The sequence below is a fragment of the Plecotus auritus genome (assembly GCF_963455305.1).
Source record: "Plecotus auritus genome assembly, chromosome: 5".
NCBI classification, from domain to species: domain Eukaryota; kingdom Metazoa; phylum Chordata; class Mammalia; order Chiroptera; family Vespertilionidae; genus Plecotus; species Plecotus auritus.
The window spans coordinates 84083451-84105766 of record NC_137776.1 but is presented as its reverse complement, the minus strand read 5'-3'; the positions used below and the strand labels follow the sequence as shown (position 1 = coordinate 84105766).

At 45.1% G+C, this 22316-nt stretch overlaps 1 protein-coding gene across 1 annotated transcript in view; it reads left to right on the top strand.

The window, feature by feature from the left end:
* Nucleotides 1–22316, top strand: part of GPR39 (G protein-coupled receptor 39) — a gene marked incomplete at both ends in the record, with an annotated part of 205996 nt that overhangs the window by 22095 nt on the left and 161585 nt on the right. The gene's annotated exons all lie outside the window — the stretch shown is intronic.

Genomic DNA, 22316 nt, shown 5'->3' with positions numbered 1-22316 from the left:
GTGTGGCACCAAGCACGTGTACGTTCAGTTCCTTTGACATGTGGCACGGCAGTGATTAGTGCTCGATGCCAAAGTGCTGGGCGATGGCCCTGGTACCATTTATAATAACAGCCATAGGATATTCCCCTCTGATCAGCTTTCCATTTTTTCCAACATAAATAACCTGGGAAGCCAAATTGCAAACATGATTTCTCTTCACGCTCTACCTGGCTATTTATAATAAGCTGCAGTGTAAAATCTGATCATAATAAGCAGTTAGCCTGGGAAGCCACAATGTGGTCAAGGCCTTCGTTTATTTTTTTAAAAAATCAGGATAAAACTAAAGGTTAGCAGCCACTTTTTTTTTTTTTTGTAATAGTTTCTTGAAGACAAGCTAATGTGCAGTTCAGAATGAAGATACTGTGGGTAGAAATAGCTGTTCAGACACTCGGAGGCAGCGTGCCAAGCGGCTCTTGGCAGAGCGGTGAAGGACAGATTACCGTAACGGCGCTGTTGAAAATGCAGAGGCATCCTGTGCGGGCGTGCGGGCATGCTCCCCTAGACAACGGAGGGACTTCTGTTACAGGAGAACTAGATGTCTTTTGCTAAGTTTGAGACTATCCTTATCTTGTCCATTTGGCTAAATGCTATCACCTACAAAGAGAACAGAAAGTTGCGAAGGAACATGCTGGTTGAATACCTTCCAGAAAAAGGATAGTTTGGGGAGAAAGATTTCAGTTTGCTTCAGAAGATTGTTTGGGGGTCACTTCTGACGTGGTTCCATTCCTATCCAGGCTTGGGTGGCTCGGAAGAGAACTGTGACTTTAAAAATCTGACGGAACACAGTGTCCATCCATTCTCCTGGGCCTCAAGCGGATCTCAGCACACAGCCCAGAGGGGCCCAGGACAAGTGTTTGCTTGGCCCAATATCTGTTTGTTTATTTAAAGAATGTGACTATGGCCATCTTCAGGTCGCCAGGGTCCCCCTCCCCTCGGGCTGTACCAGGGCCTCATGCACTGTCCCCAGAGGAACTGACGTTCCAGAGCTGTGGGCCGGGCCTGGGGCTGCACCAGAGCATGGCACCTGCTTTTGCTCTTCCTGCCCCACCGTCCTGTACCTACAGAACGCTGGCCACACTGGTGTGTGGATGGCAGGCAGCTCCCTGAAGCTCAACTCTGCTTCTTGGAAAACAGCCAGAGTCCCACGGTGCTGACAGCAGGCCACACTCCCAGCCTCTCCCAGGCACAGAGTCCTTTCCTTGGGGCTGCCCCTGGAAGAACTGTCCGGCCCAGCCCCAGTGACAGTTTTCTGACCGTGTTCATTGCAATGGGTATTGACGTGGCAGAAAGTTCTGAGAAACCCTTTGCGTCTGCCCCACAAAAGCCTGAGCTGTGGCTCTCGGCCGGACTGGGCCCAGGGGGTGCAGAAAATGGACTCGGGAGCTGAACTGCAGGGTTCCAGTGCCCTTGCTGCCCCTTCCTGGGGGTGTGAGCTCAGAGGATGGGCAGCTTCTTAGGGGGAGGCACGGTGAGTGGGTGACAGGTTGATAGAGGAAAGGGGTATGGCAGCTGGGATGCCTTGACATTAATGAGCTCCATGGGCGGGCAAGTGAGTGCCAACCTGGTGTTTGGATTAATGACTTGATGGGCACAAGAGAGAGGTGCACTAGTTAACTGGCTTAATGACCATGGAGGTCAGGGTCACAGGGAGGGAGGGGGATGGTAGCACAGCTAAGCACTTCAGAGCGTCTTCTGGTTTGAAACTGTTTCCGTCTTAGGGATTAAAAGAAATGAATGGCAGAGTTTTCATTTAAAAAATAAAAAGAAACTAACGTAGCCCGGTTGCAGCTGGCACCGGGATGGTGTTAAACAAAAGCCTTCGAGGCCGAAATGTTTTCTGAAAGAAAGGGTTTATTGAGCGACGTGCTGGCCAGAGTAAGGACTGGGTCCTGGAGTGTGAAGGCCAACCACAAGCACGTGGCTCCACCGAGAAGACAAAGGTGGCTGCCATCCTTGGCTGATGGGCCCTTTTAGGGAAGAAAGCTGGGAGACTTTTCATTGGCTGTCGATAGGGGGTGAGAACAGGGGAAGTGGGGAAAGTAGTGGGATAGGTGTAGAGAAGTAGTTGTTGCTTTGGGATTGGTTGTGGGCAGCAATCTGAGAAGTTCCTGAGTAAGCAGGATTCGCTGGCGCTGGCGCTCAGCTATTCATTTTATACAATTGCTGTAGCTGCCTGGAGGTTGATTCAAAGTTTCAGTGAACATTCAGGAATGTGGGCAGTCTGTGGTTGGTTGGGGCCTGCGGCTGCTAACTAATTAACTTCCTTGTCTCTTCCTCCCACCCTCTGGCCCACTGTAATTAATATAGGACATCTCAGAATTTTTTCTTGTCCATGGAGATGAGAGACACATGGGCCCTGTGTAGGGCAAACTGTTAGCAACTCCAGGGATCTGAGCGCGCTAGACTAACGCTCCATCTGGCCTGCCCTCCCTGGCCTGAAGGACACGCTGCTCTCCGCTTTTTGTCTGTGGAAGTGAAGGCCGTAGCAAACAGAAATTACTATTGAAATTGTAATCACAAGCAGGCTGCCCAAAAGCTCATTAGAAGCCTGCCTCCTCGAGTGGCTGTTACTATTCTTCATTCCTTGCTTCGTTATGAAAATGAGTGTGGTATTCCGGTTTCCTGTTAGCCTCTGCTACAGGCCATGTGAGGACCCCTCTGTGCTGCCTACAATTAGGGCAAGAGAAGGATATAAGAGCAACGAGGAGGCAAACCCGTGCAGTATGGTGGGCGGGACAGGCCGTTTTCTGCTTACAAATGTGTTGCATTCCAAAAGTTAGTTTATAAACTCTTGGTTTAGAAACTGGATTAATTTTCCAGTAGAGACCTTTCTGTGCCCACATGCATATCTTCAGACAGCAAATATTTATTCAGGCCTACTTGGAAGGACCTGAGAACACCAGGAAGAATAATACTTCGAATGTTCTTCAGGCGAGAGCCATCTGTACTTAACACACCAATGCAGTGGCTGGTGGTGTACACTGGAGTGGGGGTGGAGGCTATAGGGGTATCAGGAAGGGCCCTACTCCATGTAGTAATTAATGCACCTGAATTACTCATTTTTTTTCTTCATCAGCTTCAAGCTTCCATTTCTTTAATTTAGCTATTATGCTAGGTGTTGGGAGGAAAGCAACTTGTTGAAACTAATTTAAATTGACTACAACTAGGACTCGTTGTGGGGAGGGTGTCGGTCATCCCCTGAAAGGAAATTGTTGATGATCTAAGACTCAGCTTCTCCAAGGTTTGGCCCTAGAAGGAGATGCTTCCTCTGCGGAATGTCTCACCAGGTGCTTTGACTCCTTCTATGAATTTCACCTGTTTTTTTTTTTAATATCTATATTTTTTTTATTGATTTCAGAAAGGAAGAGAGATAGAAACATCAATGATGAGAGATAATCATTGACCGGCTGCCTTCTGCACACCCCCTACTGGGGGTCGAGTCTGCAACCCAGGCATGTGCCCTTGACTGGAATCGAACCCTGGACCCTCCAGAACGTAGGCCGTCATTCTATCCATTGAGGCAAACCAGCTAGGGCTCACCTGCTTTTTGAGATTTTGTTTCAGTCTCCCTCACACGTCCTCTGAGGCTGTTTCTCCTTAATGGTGGAGTTCCCTCTTTTGTATTTGGGTTCTAAAGTCATTATAAAGGCGAAAGGGCAACACATTGGAGACCAGATCACGCTCTTTTGGCAATTCTAACCAAGCCTCTTTTTCATTCTGTGTTGGAACAGGCCATGATTGTTCAGTTGGAAAGCAGGTGGGAGAGCTGGGGAGGAGAAACAGGACAATGTAAACCTTGAAGTACAAACATTAGACTCAGAATGGTGATGGCACATGAGCTTAGAGGCAAGCGGTGGCCGGAACCTGTCGAGACAAGTGTAGCTTCCCACATCCCATCTCAGAATCCCTCCAAGCCGCACAGACATTCTGTAGTTTGGCCCTTACGTCTGAACCCCAGGGGTCCCAGCCCAGCCCCGTGCTTTAGAAGGCCCTGCATGTCACAAACACACACCGAACTCAATAAGCACACAGATGCTCTGCCCCTGGAGCCTCATTCCTACCCATAACTATAAACAGCCACTCTCTTGACTGGAATCAACACCACTGGGGTCCCAGGGAAATGCTCCCCCACATCTTTTGCCACTGCCCTTGAAACACAAGGTGAGCGCATGTGACCCGGTGGAAGTTGTTGGGTTGCAGACAGCTGCTGCTCCGATGTGCAGGGAAGATGTGCGTGGCAGACATGCTTCGGTAAGAGGGGAAAACAACTTAATTATCTTGTCAAATTCTTCTCTGGCAGATTCTCATCTAATGACTATTGGCTTCCTAGCGGTGCTGAGCACCCATTTTCTTGCCTGTTTTCTGTTCCAACTTGTGGTTCCGGAGGTAATCATGGGCCCCAACAGCTGCACGTGGTGTCTAAAGCACATCTTTCAATATTAAAAATTCCACATCGCTCTGAACTCGGTAGGTTTAGGTGGTAATGGATGTTTTACACTGGCAGTTAGAGAGGCATTGGCTGCTACAGTTAGGGGTAGTCTTATTTTTAAATATTTAATCAGACTTAATTTAGATTAAAAACTAAATTAAAACCAGCTTCATTTAAATAACCTCAATATGAATTGTTGGCATGAATTCAATATAATTAATGTTTTGCTTTCTAATTTTAATCGAAAGGTTAAATTTTTATATTTACTGTAGTTTAAATTTTTTATATAAATATGTTCCAATTTTATAGACTGAATTCAATCACATTGTATATTTTATAATTTAAATCACTATTCTCATTAGAATACACATTAAAAAGTTGATTTTTAACAATGTAATGAGCACTTTTTTTGAAATAAAGACCCGGTAAATAAATTTCATGTAACAAATGTACAATGATTTATAAATTATTTATGTTTTCATTGCATCATTCATTAACATTGCTGGAATACGCACAGAATATTCAGGTATGTGTAAGCACTGACACATTTGTTTATCTCTGATATTTTGCAACTTTTGGTCACATAAAAATCATAACTTTAAACACATTAAAAATTTTGTTGTTACCAAGGCGTATTTGTCAAGGAAGGAGGCTGGAATACAGCTTATTGGAAAAATTGGTAGCTTGATTCGTAACTTTAAACTATTTATATGGGCGTCCGTTTGTTTTCTTGTATTGATGACAAATCAGAGTTACGCAAACTGTTCGTTATCCCCTAGTCTCACAGCAAATATTTGAATTCTGTTCATTACTAGTATGCAGGGCTATGAGATTTGTTCAAACTCAGTGCTGGAATTAGGCTTCTGGCCTCATCCGTGTGCTGGAGTCTGGATTATACCTACTTGTGGAATGCAGAGAGAAGGTGTTTTGCAGCTGCTTTTGAGCACTTGTTAGGGCTGGTAATTGTTTCAAAGCTGCCTTTGATGAAGTGTCCAGAGCTATCAGCTGAGAGAGCGTTGGGGGAGGAGAGAATGGCTCAGTTTCTCATTTCCTTTGGCGTTGCTGTAATTTAGTTCAGAGCACCAGGGCCTCCAGATTAGAATAAATTGAGAACATCACAGAGGACCTAGTGAACAATGTTGAGTCAGTCCAGTCCTTACTACAGGAAACCAGATCTTTGAGTGGTGACATCCCATTTACCGAGAGCCCAATGACTTGCACATACGTAGCTCTAGTTACATCTCCAAGGTCCTTCTAGTTGCTCCAGGAACTCACTCCCCATCCCCCTCTTTGAAGGTGAATGGCGACATTATAGTTTTTTTTTTTTAATTATAAAATAATCATTTAAAATCATTCATGATTCATCATCCTGACACATCTGTTTTTATTGTGACATTAATTTTCACACACATTATTGCATTATTCTAATCAGCACATGTATATATTATTTATATTCTGCTTTTTTGTTTTAAATGTCATGTCATATTTTTTTCTGAGCTCCCATAGTCCCCATAATTTCCATTCTTAGAGTCTGGATAATACAGTGGAATGATTTTAAATGGCTTTTTGTTACATGGAAATTTGAGAGCAAAAGAAGGGACTAGTTTATAACCCTTAGAGAGCTTTGAGTTTTATTAGTTCTGTGGCCTCCAAATCACTCCTGAAAACCCCGGCTGATTTCAACCCTGGCAAGGAGATGATTTGGCAATCAAAAGTTTAACTAATTAATGCTCATGTTAGAATTAGCACATTTATGTTAGGTGCAGTTTTATGATATAACAGAGTTAACCTTGATGTATGACACCCCCATATAATTGATGTATACAGGACGTATGGGCCTGCTTTCTAGGTCTTTTTTTCTTCTTCATTGTTTTATGAGGCTTTTAAACTGTATACAGAGATTTATTGTTTTTGCTTTTATGACAAATTTTTGGTCCTATCTGTGATTTATTTGTCACTAATTTGTTCTCAGAGAACAACCTTGAAATGTAACTCTCCAATAAATACTCCCCTATGGGAAAATGAGATTTGCTCTGTGATGATGGGTCTTCTAGAAACGTCTACATTAAAAAGTAGCCACTGCTGGTATTTGTATCAAGCACCAGTCAAGGGAAACCCTCCTTCCCCCCACCCCGTTACTGATGAGAGGTCCTGAGAGCCTCAGGAGGAGAAGGGATGGACTGGTGAAGCTCACTAATACAAGTATTCATTCAGTGGCAGGGGTCAGCACAGGGAAGTTTAGGGCAGGGATGGCAAGCAAGGCCTGGTGGGGGTTTCTCTGAGGAAGAGGGGTACAGAGTTATGACTCATATGAGAAGCATGTGGGCAAGGATTGAAATAATAGGGAAGACACAGTTACTGGATTAAAGCAGATTTTTAAATCAAATTATCAAAAATTTCTTAATGGGGGTAGAGACCTGTAGACTGGAGCAATATATACATTTTTTATTAGGACTTTGTACCAAGTGCCCAGCACAGGGCTGATATACTGTGTCACCCTTTCATTCACTCTGCATTACTGAGCATCCTCAATGTCCTGCATATGTTGGACCTCTGAGACACAACTAGATTAAGAAATGGCCTCTGCCTTCTATTTCCTTCTAGTTTAATGGGATAGGTAGACAGACAGACACATAAACCAGATGTTACCATTCAGACCAAAGAGTGCTAACAGAGAGTCATGGCGAGGTGCATGGAAGCACTCACTCAGCATGTCTACTGAGTTTCTATTGTGCACCAGGCATTGTGCTAGGTGCCAGAGATACAGGAGGGGAAAAAAGTGGACAAAAATCCCTGCCCTGTGGATCTGACAGCCCACTAATGCCAGGATTTCCCCAGAGAAATGATTTTGGTGCCTCTGCCTGGGCCCTGGGAGACTTCCTGGAGGAGACGCTGCCAAAGCTAAGTTTAAAGGGAAGTGGGAGTCTGGTAGCAGGAATGAAGGTGGGGTGGGGCGGGAATGGAGTGGGGGGTCAGAAATGGAAGAGGGAAGAAGTGGAGGTGGAATGGTAACGGAGGTGGGATGGGGCAGAGAAGGAGTAGAGTGGAGTGGAGTAGAACGTAGGGAAGGAGGTGGGGTCAGGGAAGAGGGAGATGGACTGTTGTGTGGGCAGCAGGTGGCTTCCCAGCACAGTGTGTGTAATGGGGTGGAGATGCAAAGCAAATGGTTAGGCCTGAAGATATCTTTCATTTTTAAGGAAAGAGGTGACCTGATCCTGGTCCCCAGGGGTATATGATGGTATTGGGTAGGCCAGGTGAGCGCATAAAACACGAAGTACTGCACAGCTGGGTCAAAGGAGGGGTTGAATTTAGAACCTCTGGTTGTAAATTATTCATTGGCAGAATTTGAGTAGCCAACCTGTTGCAGTAACCTCCAACCTGGTCTCTGTACTCAGTCCTCGCCCCTGCCTATCCCTCCAGGCATTCATTAAATATCTTCTAGCACCCCCGAAGGCCCGGCACAGTAGATTCTGCCCGTAGAAAGATAAAGACGAAGTCTGTTCTTCTAGGGCCTCATAATTATCAGGAGACAAAGGAGGTTTGTACAATACCACGGAGCTTTTTTTCAGAAGCAGAAGCCAGAGCCAAGTGGAGCATGGAGCTGGCTAAGGTTTCAGGAGGGCTGTTACTAAAATTTTCATTTTCTAAGCTTTGGGTGTTTCCTTTATTCTGGACTGTCGTTTCCCACTCCCTTGCTTATGGAGAGCCTCAGCTGTTGGTCTGACCACAGTCTAGGGCAGGGGTGGGCAAACTTTTTGACTCGAGGGCCACAATGGGTTCTTAAACTGGACCGGAGGGCTGGAACAAAAGCATGGATGGAGTGTTTGTGTGAACTAATATAAATTCAAAGTAAAGGAGCGGAGGGGAGAGCAAGAGAACCGGATAGAATAGCTGGATCCAGCCCGCGGGCCGTAGTTTGCCCACGGCTGGTAGAGTCACACATTTCTCAGAAGGTTTGTATTAGAATAACTAACTGAATGTGTCCCAATTAGCCTGCAGGCTGCTTGAGGACAGGAGGCCTCTTTCAGAGCCTTAACCAGCACATCGCTGGTGTTCTAAAATATTTGGGCAGAATAGAAGTAGAGAAGAATACCTTACAAATCTCTAGAACAGTGGTTCTCAACCTTTCTAATGCCGTGACCCTTTAATACAGTTCCTCATGTGTGGTGACCCCCAGCCATAAAACTATTTTCGTTGCTACTTCATAACTGTAATTTTGCTACTGTTATGAATCATAATGTAAATATCTGTGTTTTCCGATGGTCTTAGGTGACCCTGCTAGCGGTTCTCAACCTGTGGGTCGTGACCCACAGGTTGAGAGCCGCTGCTGTAGAGCCTAAGACCAGTGGAAAACACAGATATTTATATTACAATTCGTAACAGTAGCAAAATTACAGTTATGAAGTAGCAACGAAAATAGTTTTATGGCTGGGGGTCACCACAACATGAGGAACTGTATTAAAGGGTCACGGCATTAGAAAGGTTGAGAACCTCTGCTCTAGAAGATCAGAGTAAGAGGAGCATGACTTGGCTTTTTTTGATAAAGCTATTAACCCTTCGATTTGTTTTCGAATGCCTGCTCTCTAGATATCACCAACACAGTGCAATCTGTTGATAAGACAAAGCTGAGCCTATTTTTGTGCAATAAGGGAGAGCAACACCTCCACAGTGTGGGTGGTGTCTGAGAGCAGAAGGCATGGTTGCTGAGGAGTGGAAGGTTGGTTTAAGGCAGATCTAGATGTTTCTAAGGGGGGACTTGGTTAAGGTGGGTAAAGATCCTATTATAACAGTTTAGGATTGGTGGAAATAGCAAGGCAAAGACCTTTGAGGCACAGGATCCAAAAAATTCTAGGTTGGGAACCGTCTGTTGATGAATGCTTTTGATGGAAGAGTTGATGGGTCCTTCAGGAAGTTCCCTACAATGAAGTCAAGTTGCCTGCCTGAGCAAGAGGCCCTGGAAGATTCGGACATGAGTGTAGCGGAGGAATAAGAGCACCATGCTCATGTAGACAGAAGCTGGATGTAGGGTGGGTAGCCTTGGTCTCACTTAGCCACACAGGAGGGAATAGATGGCAGGAAGAAAAGAAGGCAAGCCTTTCTCTAAAGTTGTGCTTGGAAGTCTGGATTTTTGCATAGGCAAAGGAGGCCTCCGTCCCTGAAAATGTGCTCCATGGATGAGATGAGGTTTGTTGGCAGATTGCTGGGTGCTGCCCCTGGGGGCTTATCCCATGCCCATGGGATTCTGACTCTCCATCCTCACTCAGCTATGCAAGCCTTTCCTGCCATTCAGTGGTGCAGCGAGTCTGTCTTCCCTTGTTCCTGTGTTTGTCTTTCTCTTGACATTTCTCTGTCTGGAGGTGTTTGCTAACGCAGAGAACAGCAGATGAAAGTGTCTGGTAACTTCGATGTACTGTATTTCACATTTCATTAGGTCAGAAAGCCGCATGCTTTCCATTTCATGCCAACCGCCACCAATTCACCTCTCAGTGCACTGCGGGAATCATTCCTTGTTTTAATCATGCGGCAAAATCTCGCCCAGGGAATCAGAAATTGATTTTTCTCCCCTCTGTCCAGACAGTGCAGCCGCAGACACCTTTTTGGTACCATTCACGGTGAAATGGAAGGCAAATCCTTTGTTATATGGGGTGATGCAAATTTCAGGAAAAAAATAGCTTTACCTCTTCCAGCCAGCTCTCTGCAAACCCCCACCGGGCTGCTGGCAAAATGCAGCTTTCAAATCCCACCACAGATGGTATTAAACTCTCTACTTGCAGCATGAGTTGAGCACTAAATGGTCAAAATAAGCAATTGAGTTTCTGAGGGATGGCAGGTGGGCAGTGGCCAGGGCCAGGCTGCCATCAGCACACGCAGGGTTTCTGCAAAACGCCTTCCTCCCCAACCAGAAATTTGGCTTGGGGCTCCATTCCTTAATGGAGCTGTTTGAATATCCAATTGGCTATCTTGGGTTCAAGGGCTTCTTATCAACCCTCTTTTTGTTATTTTTACTTTTCAAAAACATGCCTCTTCAGTTCTCATCATCTCTGTTCCTCAGTTGCACTGAGAGTGTGTTTTTAATGAAGCACTGGTCCTTTTTTTAAAAGTGCTTTTCAGGGGCCGAGATAATTGGCGCATATTATCATTTTCTGTCGGCCTCTGTGTAGAATATAAAGGACTCTTGGAATTATTTCTCTTCTCCTAGAGGCCCATTCCCCCCCTGCATACTCCCCACTTCTCTTCTTCCCTAAGCCTCCTAGCATCCCCTGGGCTAATCCTCTCCAGGCCCTTCGCAGCCCCAGAGGCAGCGGTGGCTGGGCTGGCTCCCACAGCTTGGGAAAGAGAGAAAGCGCCCAGGTGGGAAGATTAATGGCAGAATTTTGTCTGTCACCTTGCTGCCAGGGGCTGTGTGGTATGAAGCTGTCAGCACTCCCACTGTCCTTTGTCAGTTTCAGCATCCTTTGCTCATGGCACAGGTCCTGGCAGGTTCAGGAAGGCCCGAGGTGACAGCCTCTGGACTGATTCCAGCAGGGGCGTGCTGGAATCCAAACTGTCTGAGGGGTTCCAGATGGTGCTCCTGGGTCTCTGGGTTGTCACTGTGCCTGCCGCCGCCTCCGCCACTCCTCGGCACAGGACTCATGAAAGCAGGTGGCCTCGAGTGCTGTGTTCTCTGCAGCCGTCCCCTCGTGTGGTGTTTCATAGGATCCCGGAGTAAGTGGGCTGGCCGCGGCTTTCTGCTGGCCCTCACTTTGTAGTGGGCATTTGATTACAGGAGCTCAGCTGTGAGGTCTGTACCTTTTGTGATACGTTAACCTTGTGAACGTCCACGTTCTTACCTGCATTATGGTTATTCCCCATGCCTGGGAGTTGTAGCATTCTGTTCGGCAGGAAGGCATTCATAGATACCTGGCCTGGTGCCAGGCATTTGTCAGCCTCTATAAGTGTGTCTTCCTCCCTCCCACTTCCTTTGCCTGTACCCTCTGAAGCCCCTGCAGGCTGCTGGGTGCTGGTAGGTGCCTAGGGTCGTGGTCGGCAAACTGCAGCTCGCGAGCCACATGCAGCTCTTTGGCCCCTTGAGTGTGGCTCTTCCACAAAATACCACGGCCTGGGCGAGTCTATCTTGAAGAAGTGGCGTTAGAAGAAGTTTAAGTTTAAAAAATTTGGCTCTCAAAAGAAATTTCAATCGTTGTACTGTTGATATTTGGCTCTGTTGACTAATGAGTTTGCCGACCACTGGCCTAGGGAATAGACCCAGAGCTGAGTGCCGCTGGAGAGACAAGAAAGCTGACTGGGTTGCGTTTGAACTTCTTCCCTCTCTGCCACCCAGCTGAGTTAACATAAGATCAATAACCGCCAACCATTTCCCTCTAATTGGTATCTCCAATTCCAAGGCTTCAAATCGCTCCAGCAGACTATAGGGTTTAGTTTTTAGTTTGTTTATAAAACTGTGGAACCAATTTGGTGAAAGGAACCCAAGTTTTCTTCAGCAATCCGACTCGATATGCCATATGTGCTGGAGTTTCAGCCTTTTCGTGTGCTCACAGGTAGAAGCCAAAGGCGGAGGTCCGTGAGGCCATGACCAGCCCCAGAGGCTTGGACACAGATGCTGAGGCCCGAGGCAGAGGTGACCAGGAGGCTGCTTCTCAGAATGGGGCCCGGAGGCATGGCAGGTGGACTGATTGCCTGTGGTGTGTGTGAGTGTGTGTGTGTGTGTGTGTGTGTGTGTGTGTGTGTGTGTGTTCGCAAGGCTAGAATGTACAGTTGAGTAAAACGCCCCCTACCCTGTAGGACAGAAACCAGGCTGTGTAAGTTCTGGCCTGACTCGCTCAGACACTTGCCAGACCCTCCTCTGACTCCATGTCTTTGCTGTGCATCTTCCCAGAAGGCTTAGCCTCTGATTGTTACAAGGCTCACCCATCCTTCTTTTCTGGCCTCTGACCTTCTCACCACTGCCCTCCTATTACTCTCTGTCCCCATCTGCTTTGATTTTCTTCAGAGTTCTCACGACTCTTGGCATTGCATTACATGGCTATTTGTTTATATTATGTCTCCCCCATTAAATGTTTGTAAACTCCACGAGCAGGAACCATGTTCATGGTGCTGGTTGCCCTAGAGTGGACTCAGCAATGACACATCTTAGGTCCTCAGTGAATATTTGCCGAATGAATGACGAGTGGGTGGGTAAACATTTCAGTGCCTGAGGCAGGAAGCAGCTAGGTGAGAGGTTATTATGTGAGATGGGCTTGTCAGCAGGCCGAGTGGGAGAAAGCTATCAGATTCACCCTCTTAGTGTACTCTCCTTCCTTTCCTCTCATCCCCACTATTTCAGTGGTTATACTATTTTTCTTAGGATTTACCTTTGTGCCATTAAGTAAATATTTTTTATCAGCTTTGAATAATATCTTTTTACCTCTCAGGTATAGAAGATAAGGAATGGTAGCTTCTCCCTTCCCCTCCCCCCACACTGTTAGTTATATTAGATCTACACTGTCAGGGTTTTTAACATTTACACCCCCATTTTTATATCATAAATCCCAATTTGTTTTAGTCTTAGACCTACATTTAAATAGATTCAGTGTTCCTCCCAAGACCTTTGCTATTGTTTTTTATGAGTTTTTTTTAAATGTATTGACTGTATTGAAGTGACATTGGTAAATGAAATTATGTAGGTTTCAAGTATACTATTCTGTAATATGTATACAATTCTATAATATGTAACCTGTGTATTGTATTGTGTGTTCCCAACACCCAGAGTCAAGTCTCTTTCCATCACCATTTATCCCCCCTACATCCTCTTCTACCTCCCCTGCCCCCATGTCCTCTGGTATTCATTGTACTATTGTCTGTGTCTTGCTATTGATTTCCATTCATTTCCTGGGTAGGAGGCAAGTTCTTCCTTTAATAGTTTCTTCAGGATAGGCTCCTGGGAACAAAGTGCCTTAAATTCTTGCATGTTTAAAAATGTTGGTTCCTTACCATTATAATAATGGATATATTTTTGGATATAAAATTTTTAAGTCACACTTTGTTTTTTTGAAGACTAGCTACCAAACTGTCTTCTGGTCATTAATGATGCAATGGTGATGTCTGGGGCCGATCTCTTACTTCATCATAAGTGAGGTGTGCCTGTCTGCCCAAAGATTCTTTATTTTTGAAGCCTTATAAATGCATTAGATCATGTTTGTCAAATTTTTTCTCCTGTGTGACTTTTAATGTACATAAATCTCATTTTATTTTGGGAATTATTAAATAACATATATAAATACCCTTTTATGTTTTTTGCCAGTATTTTTAATCTATCATTGTCTCTTTAGTCCCTTTATGCTCTTTGTTTCCATTTCATTCTTTTCTCACTGTTTTTTTTTTCCTTTCTGTGTTCTTAGGAATGTCTTGTTTTTCTTATGCTGCTTTTAATTTTTATCTTGATTTCTATAATATTTTTTTAGTTTTTTAGATTTTTGCTAGCTTATGTTTCAAACTCTTCTGTCTTACCACATTGTCCATGTGCTCTTATATATCTGCTGTTTATGTGTGTGTGAGGTGAATGTGTGTGAGTGTGTGATTGCTTCATTAATTTTTAAAAAATTCACGGCAAAGTGTTTAGTTGTGTTTTTTGTATCTACTGCATGGCAATGTTTCTCCAGCAAATAGCCTTTGCCATTATATTTTCTGTTTGTTTTTTTCTTATTTTTCTTGTCATATTTTTTATAGATCTGGTACTAGTTCCTTTTTGATGATTTAGTTTTGAATTAGTTGAATTTTTCCCCAGACCAGCCATCTATAATTTGTAGAAGGTTTATATAGGGAAGAGATCAGTATTCAAGGCGGAATTTTCCTTCATTCTAGCGTTTCCTGTGGGTCCTTTCAGCCTTCGCCGAGTCTGGCCAGGAGGGACCCCTCGTGGAGCTGTTCACAAGGCCAAATGTCTCTCTCCCTGTCCTGGGGGGGAGGGCTTTCTGCACACAGGACATGTCTGTAGCTCATTCTTCAACCTGCATTTGCTCCTTGGAGTAAAACTTGGCTCAGGTTCAAGCTGACAGCATTATGCAACCTCTGTCCATTGTTCAAAACCAGGGATTTTGATTCTCTTCCCTGGGTGTGCTCCTCCCCGTGGTGGGTTCCTTTCTTCTCCATCTGCACTGGCAACCCTGGTCTCCTTTCTGACTGCTCTGCACTCACAGCTCCATGTCTCCTGGTTCGTCAGTGGTAGAATTTGTGTTGTGTCTCTTGTTTCATGGTGGTTGTTGAGAAGAAAAGAATGAATGCTAACTGGGTGCTACCCCGTTCAGCAGGGAGGACCTCAGCCCTTTTGAGCAATCCCTTTCTTTATTAACACAAAGTCTGTTTTCCCACACCTCCGGTTCCCCAGGAAGCAGCCGCTTTCTTCTCCCTTCCCGGCCCTTTCTAGGTTTCCAAGTGATCACATTCTTTGTCCTTAGAAAGCCGTACTCTGGCATCTGCCCCTACATCCCACGGTGCTTATACTCCATACTGAGTGCAGCATCTCCTGCCTTGCATTGCACCGTCTTTCTATACATATGTGTGCTTCACTCATTAATGAATTACAGGCCATCTGGGGCACAGTCTGCAGTCTGTGCACTTCGTGTCCTCTCTAGTATTCACACAAGGGGTTCTATGGGGTAGGGGCTGCGTTCATGCTCATGGATCGTTCCCTTAGTCTTTGCTCTGCTGTTTGGAATACTTGCATTGCACCTCATCAACTCTGAGTTTGTGCACTTCCTTCCTGGGTATTCTTCTTCCTGACTTAGATAGCTGTGCATTTAGCATGTGTTATACATGATGGGTACTCAGCCATGAGGACTTTATAACACATGCACTGCCTCTGATGCAGACTATGAGCAAGCACTCTCCTTGAAGTTAGATGACGTTAGTTGTCTTGAGGATTCTGTAAGTCAGGGCTCCTTTTAAAACCATGTCCCTGGGTCGAGCCTTTGCCATTATGTGATGATGTTCCTTGGTCACCTTCCGAAGTGTCCGACCTAAAGGTGAAAGGGACACACCAGGTCAATGATTCTCAGAGGGGCCCTCAACCCTCCTTAAGTAGAGGCCTTTTAAAACCTGAAATTGCAAGGTAGATAGTTTGAAAAGCAAATGAACAAACAAAACACCTCCATGCAATCCTGATAAAACCTCTTAGAAATGCGCCCCCCATGTCCACCCCAACCCCCAGGCTGGTTTCGGCCAATGCGGTGCTTCCTTTGTGGAAGCAGGCACTGAGGAGGAGGAAGTGGCTTGTTCAGGGTAACACATTGCCCATGTGTTCTCCCAGCCTGCTTTGTCGCACTTGCCCTTCATATGATAATCCGCAAACCACAGATGGCCATGTTCTCTGATGGATGCATGTGATATATCTGAGGGTCATCTCATGTTAAAGTCAGGCTTCGTGTCTGGGCCGGGCTGAGTGGAGGGAGAAGACACTATTTTAGGAAAAATGGAGCCATTACAGCAGAATGGGAATTGTGTATTAGACAGCAATCGATGAGCCTGTGCTCAAGCTGAGATGCCCGAATATGATAAAGGGGGAGAAACGCATAAATGGTAATTTCAAAACAGAGCAGCCTGTTTAACCTCAGCCAGCTGGAGACTCAATGGAATAAACGTTGCTTCTCCAAAGAAGAAAAAAGGGAAAGGTTAATTTTCCAATTTCTGGGAAGGTATGTTTAAAACATGATAGATTTGAAAACTCTGCCAATAATTTCTTCCTCTGTCTTTTCTTTTTTTTTTCTTTAACGTTAACTTCTCTGTTGCTGAAATACTAGTTTTTTAAATTTATTTAATATCAGTAAGGCACCTGTCACTGTAACCTGGGATGCGAAAGAGATGCAATAGCTACAGAGCACAGCCAACCCTGGGGAGGGGTTTGTGGGTTAAGGCTTTGGGTGTGTAGATCAGCAAAGCCAAGAAGGGCTGCCAGGGACTTCCCGAAACTCCCTGGCACAGGCTGTGCATGCCTGGGAGGGGAATGGGCTGGGGAGAGAGATGGAGCATCGGAGAGGCTTGGCTTGTACTGGGTTTGGGAATGGGGAGCTGGGACGATGAGGAGCAGAGTGGGTGCTGACCTGCCAAGAAAATCCCAGAACCATCTGGCTCCTTTGCTGACTCTTGCCCTGGAATAATTATGTAGGACCCTTAGGGGCATTATTCTCATTCTGCAGAAGAAAATGAGATGCTGATAAATGGAGTGGCTTGACTACAGCTACAAAGTAGCTCTGGACAGAGCTCAGTCTGGAGCCTTACCTCTGGGCTCACCTCATCTTTCCACAGTGTATCACTTCTCTCTCTCTCTCTCTCTCTCTCTCTCACTCTCTCTCTCTTTCTCTCTCATTCTCTCTCTTTCACTACTAGCAGGTATTTAATAACTCCTTCTAAATGCCTGATGTCATGCTGGAGGTAATGCCATGGAAAAAGTTGTTATGACATTAATTCCAGCCTGAGAGGAGTTTACTTAAAACTATTAGTAAGTAAATTTTCAATTTTGAAAGTGACGTGTCACATTGCAGAAAATGTTGAAAATAGCAAGAACAGGAACATTAAAATAATCTCAGCCTGCTAACACAACTGCTATAATTATTTTGGTCTCTGGCCTTTGGTCATTTTCCTCATACATTTAGCTTTTTTAGAAAATCCAGTGAAAACTGCATTGCACATACAATTTCATTTTGTGCTGTTTTCACATAGCTTTTTTTGTTGTAATTTACCCCATAACCACTTTCATAGCGGTAGGATATTTGCAAAGAGCTTAATCATCAAGCACTTACTAACCATAGAATTAAGGCATTTTGCTGTATTAATTCAATAAATGTTGTTAAGCTCCCTGTGCTCAGGCTCTCCTGGCAGCGTCACCCTGGTGATAGTCACGTTGATGTGCCGAGGGTTTGGAAAGTTGGGAACCACATTAGCAGGAGCCCCACACAAGTATAGGAGCTCGAGGCTTTTCTTTGGCCCTTCTTCCATTAGGAGGCCACCTGATGGCACACACCACAGTCAGGCTGGCTGGGGCCAAGGTGCAGGGCGGCCAGGTCATCACAGGTCCATCCACCACTCCCTCCTGTGATTGATCCTCGGGACTGTTTTAATCATCTCGTGTTCACCTCCTTGGCGAGGGAGGTTCCTGAAACTACACAGATGAGAGCAGCAGCAGTTTATAGCCACCTCACCCACAGCTGGGGGAAGGAGGACACTTCACACCACTTAGGGCCACACAGGGGAGCACTCAGGAACAGGAGGACAACCAGGGACTGTGGAGGCACACTCCATAGTACAGTCGTCCCGCTTTATCTGCGGGGCACACGTTGCAAGACCCTCAGTGGATGCCTGAAACTGTTGATAGGAGCAAACCCTATATACAGTACGCGTTTTCCTATACATAATGCCTTTTCCCTGGAAGGAAGTCCTTTATGGCTTCTCTTTGGCATATCCAAATTGCCAGCATCACTACTCCTGCACTTGGGGCCATTATTAAATAAGATAACGGTGACTTACCATAAGCACTGCAATACCACAACAGTGGGTCTGATACCCAGACAGCTACTAAGTGACTGAAGGACAGGGAGCATATACAGCATGCAGAAGCTGGACAAAGTGATGATTCATGTCTCAGGAGGGACAGTGTGAGAGTTCACAGAACTCAGAACGATGCACGATCTAAAACTTTTGAGTTATGCCCTGGCTGGTGTTGTTTAGTGGTCAGAGCATTGGCTGTGCACCAAAGGTTCTCTGGTTCAATTCTCGGTCAAGGACACATACATGGGTTGCAGGTTCAATCCCTGATCTTTGGCACCCAGTCAATGAGTCTCTTCCACATCAATGTTTCTCTCTCCCTTTCTCTCTTTCCCTCCCTCCCTCTATTCCACTCTCTCTAAAAAAGCAATATCCTCGGGTGAGGATGAAAAAAAAAAAAACAATAAAAAAACTTGAATTGTTTATTTCTGGAATTTTTCACTTAATATTTTTGGACTGAGTTGACCATGGGTAACTAAAACCCCAGGAAGTGAAACTGCAGATAAGGAGTATGACTGTATCAAGAAAATGGGGTGCCCTGGTTCTTGCAGGAGGATGTGATTGGCTTGTTTGAATAATTTTGCAGCTGGCACAGAACTGAGACCCAGGACTCAGGGATAAACAAGGACTACACCTGGTCCGTTTGATAAAGAGGATTGTTTGGAGAGAAAGCCACTAATGTTGAGCCTTAATTTTAGGTCTTACACTACCATGGCAAAGACTGCTCCCCTCCGTTTTCTCCAACTCTTCCCACCTATATGTGTGTGTTTATTTTTCATACTTCAGTCTTGCCTGACCTTCTTTAAGAGGCTGTGTCATCCATGGCTAATAGCACAGACTGTAAGACAGCCAGCCTGGCGTGGCCATGCATTAGCTGGGTGATGACAGCCAAATCACTTTCCCTCTCTGTGCCTGGTTTTCTCAGATATGAAATGGAGATGATATTAAGAAAACTACCTACCTCACCAGGATATTGTGAGGAGTAAAAGTTAATGTGGTAAAGCTTTTGGAACAGTGCCTGATGCGTGCTGTGTCAGTACTAATATTAGGATTGTCTTTACTTGGGTGCCGTCTATAAGTTTAGCTGGGTAAAGTTTATATCAATGATGTTATTTTGTGTGTTTTTTTCAGCTTTTCCCCCCTATTTTTTTCTCCAAGGCTAAAGTTAGCATAGGCTCGTTTCAAGAAAAGTACTCTGTTCATTTATTCATTCATTGGTAAACTTTCATTTGTTCACTTACTTGGAGCCTCTGCCGTGTACCAGGCACCATTCCAGGTGATAGAATCCCCGGTGAAGAAGGCAGGAGCTGAGGCTTACACCCTATTGTGGAGGTAGCGGGGGGGCAGAAAACAGGCAAATAAACAGAAATATACTAGTAATTATGGCTGGCAAAAAATGCTCTGAAGGAAGACAAAGAAATGAGACGATCAGAGGGTTGACTTAGTTCCCTTATTCAAGGCAGCTGGGAGAACATGGGGTTTCTCTTTTATTAGGGGGTGTTGGAGGTTCCCAGAGGACCTCAGATTCTCTGTTTCTTCTCTTGTTTGGCAATAGTGGCAAGATCGATTGATATTGACTTCCTAAGAGAATGTATGTTTTCTTTGTCTTCTCTGGTTTCCCTCCTTGCCCCATTTCCTTCCCCCCTGCCAAGGAAGGTCTTGTCTTATTAACTGAGTTTATACATCATTTTGGTCTAGAATACAGAAAATAGGCAGAGAAAGGGAGGGGCAGAGACGTGAAAAGAGGAGGAGGACCTACTTTGGGAAGTTAAACTTGGTTTATAAAATAAGAAGCTTTGCAGGAGTGCAGAGAAGCTCAAGAAAAGCAAGCCCCACTGTTATCAGTTATTTATTGCTGCATAACAAACCACTCCAAAATTTGCTAGCTTAAAACAATGATTTATTATTTCTCATGATCCTGTTGGTAGCTAGTTAATTGCTCTGCTGGTTTTTGCTGGGGCTCTCTCATTCAGCTACAGGATGGGCAGGGCTGGAAGAAACCAAGTGGGCTCACGTGTCTGGAAGCTGGTGCTGGCTGCTTCCTGCGACACCTTTTTCCTCTTCCTTCAAGAGGCCAGACCAATTCCTATACATGGTGGACTCAGGAAAGCTCAACATGGTGAAGGCAGAAATCATAAGACTTCTCGAGTTCTTGGTTCTGGAACCCATACAGGGTCTCTTCTGCTGCAGTCTATTGGTCACAGGAACTCACGAGGCCATCCCAGGTTCTTGCTGGTGAGATAGATGTTCAATAAAAAATGACATAGTTCTTGTTACCGAGGCCCCGATAAGCACACCTTATCAACTGAGCATACCTATGCGGAGTGACATGTCCAGCGTCAAATCATCAATTAGATTGATTTCCTCTCCTTGGCTGAGACCACCAGGCCTGTATGTAGACACAGGCTGTTGGTGTTCAGTTTTGCAGGAAACGTTTCACAAAGCAGGCCCCAGTCTGCTGTCCTGGGAAAGGCCTGCGTGAAATTTGGTCCTCAGCTGGCCTCTGGGAACTTGGATCTCAGTAGGGTTCCCACTCTCCCCTAACTGATGAGGATGGTTTGCTGTGTCTAGAATACTTGTTCAAACAAGATGGTTTATGCTAAACACCTGCTCTCCTTGTGGAAGTCTGGGGTTTTGGTAGATACTAGACAGCGTACACACCTATTACCAGCCCCCAATAAGAACCTTGGATTCTCAGTCTCTCCTTAGCTCCCTGAGAGAATCGTGGCATGCATGCCGCTGCATTTTGTTGCTAGAGGAAGAGTAGACTCTGTGTGACCCTGTGTCAGGGGGAGCAGAAGGAAGCCTGTGCATGGATCCCCCTTCCATCTGTGACTTTTCCCTTCTGATGGAGTTGTGTGTTCCTTCTTATATCTCAGTAATAAATCATAGCTACGAGTACAACATGCTAAGTCCCATGAGTTTTAGCAAATTTCCCACTATAGGGGTTGTCTTGGGGATCCTGGCCCATTGATCTGTCGTATAGATTTGGTCTAAGAAGATGGGAGCTAATATCCATGTGTTATGGGGCAGTACCCGAAAATCAGCTTGGGGGCGTTTATGCCTGGACAGGAAGTGATAACACATTTCGCTTGAGCCGGGGTCCTAGCAGGCCTGCTGGCTATAGACCAGTGTTTAAAATGATGATTAGACTTGCTTATTAGCAGGATGTGTTTGGATATGTGAGTATAATTTATTTAATTGGTAATATGTTGGTGGTAATTAGGAATATGTGAAAGTGATTGGTTTCCTCTGTATAGCATATTTTACTAAGTGAAAAGGCATTGATTGAGACAAAACCAAAGCAGGAATAAAACAAAAAAGTGCCACTTTGCCTTGGCCAAAACAGGATATCACATGGAACAAATTTGTAAGGACAGATTTCTAGGCCGGTCTCCAACAGGTCCTCTTTGTCGCCTGCTTCTATACTAGGTGGTGACCATCACCCAGTTCACTGGAGTCCAGTGGCTGCTGGGACATGGAACTATGCCAGAGGGAAAGTCAGCCATGGAACTCTTCACCCTGCCTCCCCATGCCCCCGCCCCCCACTCTAGCTCATTGTACTGGTGTTATTGGCAATGAAGGTGAGAGCCACTCCTCTGTCCGCTATCACTAGTCTTTTTGTTTGTTTGCAACTATTACTGTTTGCTGGGGAGGGGGGATCCCTGAGTAGCAAAGAACTTGGTGGCTAAGGAGGAGGCATATGAATCTTTGTCAGCAAGTTTAAGGTAAAGTCCATCCAATACGCTATTATCGATAGTCACAGCTTTTGAAGGAGCACTACTAAATGTTTGAGGATGAGAAGGGGGTTGTATAAAAAGGAGAGTATAGGACTTAGAATTTAACAGTGATGGGTTCTCTTTCTTACCTTGCCCTTAATAGCTGTGTGCCTCAGGTAGATTAACCTCTCTGATTCTTAATTGCATAAACTCAGAGCAGTTGTGCAAAATAGAATGAAATAGTATATATAATGTATCTAAAATGGTGTCTTGCATAAGGTTAATGTTTCTTCAATTGAGTCCTTTTTCTTTTTTTTTTAAATATATTTTATTGATACTTTACAGAGAGGAAGGGAGAGGGATAGAGAGCTAGAAACATCGATGAGAGAGAAACATCGATCAGCTGCCTCCTGCACACCTCCCACTGGGGATGTGCTGGCAACCAAGGTACATGCCCTTGACCGGAATCGAACTCGGGACCCTTCAGTCCGCAGGCCGACGCTCTATCCACTGAGCCAAACCAGTTTTGGTGAGTCCTTTTTCTTTTTCTTTTTTTTCTTTTTCTTTTTATTGATTGGCTGACTCCTGCACTCCCCCTACTGGGGATTGAGCCC